The following is a 1831-nucleotide window of genomic DNA, read 5'->3' as shown; positions in this document are numbered from 1 at the left end:
TTTGAGCTGTTAGAGCCATTAATGCATCTACTTCAAGAACTCCCGCCACCTTCCTACTTGTAGGAGCTCTAGTGTTTGACCATTGATAGTTATTACTTGCGATCCTTTCCAAAATCTCAAATGCTTCATTGTAAGACTTGGAAAGAATGGCTCCATTGGCTGAAGCGTCCAATACCATTCTAGAAGCTGCATTGAGGCCATTATAGAATGTCTCCATTTGTATACAGTGTGGGATACCGTGGTGTGGGCACTTCCGCAAAAGCTCCTTAAATCTCTCCCATGCATCACTGGTTGATTCATCTTCAAGCTGCTGGAATGACATGATTTCACTTCGAAATTTTGCATTTCTGGTAGGAGGGAAATATTTGCGCAGAAACTTTTCAGCAAGATCATTCCAATTTGTGACGGAATCAGGAGGCAAAGTGTTGAGCCATGATCTAGCTCGGTCTCTTAATGAGAATGGAAATAGCTTCAGCCTTAATGCTTCTTCACTCACTCCTTGAAGCTTAAAAGAATCGCTCACCTCCAAGAATGAACGAAGATGGAGATGAGGATCCTCCGTTGGAATCCCGCTGAACTGCCCCACGGTTTGGAGCATTTGAAACATGACCGGCTTGAGCTCGAATTGAGCTGCTTGTATTTCTGGCCTCACAATGCCTGGATTTAGCTCATTGAACATGGGGGCAGCGTATTCCCGTATTGCTCTGGCTCTGTCATCTGCCAAAACAATGGGATTAGTAACTTGCTGGCCATCCCCCTCATCATCAACGCGTTCAGCCATAATGCCTCGGCTTTTAGCCTTTTGATCTTTCCTCCTTTTTCTGAAAGTCCGTTCGATCTCGGGGTCAATAGGAGCAAGTTCAAGGTCTTCTTGCTGGTTCATAAACTGTAGGTACCTGAGATTGCGCAACCCGAACCAACAAGATTAAAAACAATGAAACTAAACTGTAAAATAGTTGATAAAACAGAATTTAATTTTAAAGTCCCCGGCAACGGCGCCAAAAACTTGTTGTGAATTTTCTAACGATTAAAATATGCGCAAGTATACACAATCGACAACAAGTAATACAGTGATAATGTATCAAAGTTCGTCTCCACAGGGACTTTTCAACTAAATTAATGTAAAATCAACCAAAAACAACTTATAAAATAGTAACCAAAACAAAGGAAAGAGTGGGTAATTAACTCTGAAAATAATTGTAGACAAACAAAGGAATTAAACCAAAAATCAGAGATTAAAATGACAAAATACTGGGTGGTTTTCAGATATAAGAAAAATGGGTTCGGGTGATTAATTCCCCTCGGTTCGTTCCAGTTGTTACAGCAATGGGTTAGCAATTATGACAGTGTTAACAAATTTCGTAAAACCCAGCAAGTTTTTCCCAAAACGTGCAATCTAATGTCTATACTCCCCTTCTACACATTCCTGCATGAAATCAGATTATAAACATTCAATTAAGCATCAAATCTGACGTTATGCAAGGTAGCAAAACATTCCTATTCTACTACTCACAATCACCTAAAACTAGATGAATCTCTTGCATCAATTGAATGGGTTCAGCTAGACTTCTCTCTTCCAAGTTAGATCTAGCTTAGTACATGCTAAAAATGGCCAATAATTAACATTCAATAACAGTAAAGCACATTCAATTGAACAAAGACATAATCACTTAGCCATTGCATTTGTATATTGAGTTCATACTTGAGGGTTCATAATCACCCTAACCCTTAAGAAATTAGTTCATAGTTGCAAACATAAACATGAAAATAATACAGAAGTAATCCATGGAGTTTGCAGAAATTAGATGAAATTAATACAAAAAGAAAGAAA

General features: G+C 38.7%; 1 non-coding gene across 1 annotated transcript; it reads left to right on the top strand.

Annotated features, from left to right (window-relative positions):
• Nucleotides 1-233: 233 nt before the first annotated feature.
• On the top strand, nucleotides 234-340 carry LOC133799150 (small nucleolar RNA R71). Its single transcript, XR_009876348.1, has one exon. It is a non-coding gene; the product is annotated as a small nucleolar RNA R71 (small nucleolar RNA).
• Nucleotides 341-1831: the final 1491 nt, after the last annotated feature.

The sequence above is a fragment of the Humulus lupulus genome, chromosome 8 (assembly GCF_963169125.1).
Source record: "Humulus lupulus chromosome 8, drHumLupu1.1, whole genome shotgun sequence".
Taxonomy (NCBI): domain Eukaryota; kingdom Viridiplantae; phylum Streptophyta; class Magnoliopsida; order Rosales; family Cannabaceae; genus Humulus; species Humulus lupulus.
The sequence above is the reverse complement of the archived record's forward strand: the minus strand, read 5'-3'. Positions and strand labels throughout refer to the sequence as shown.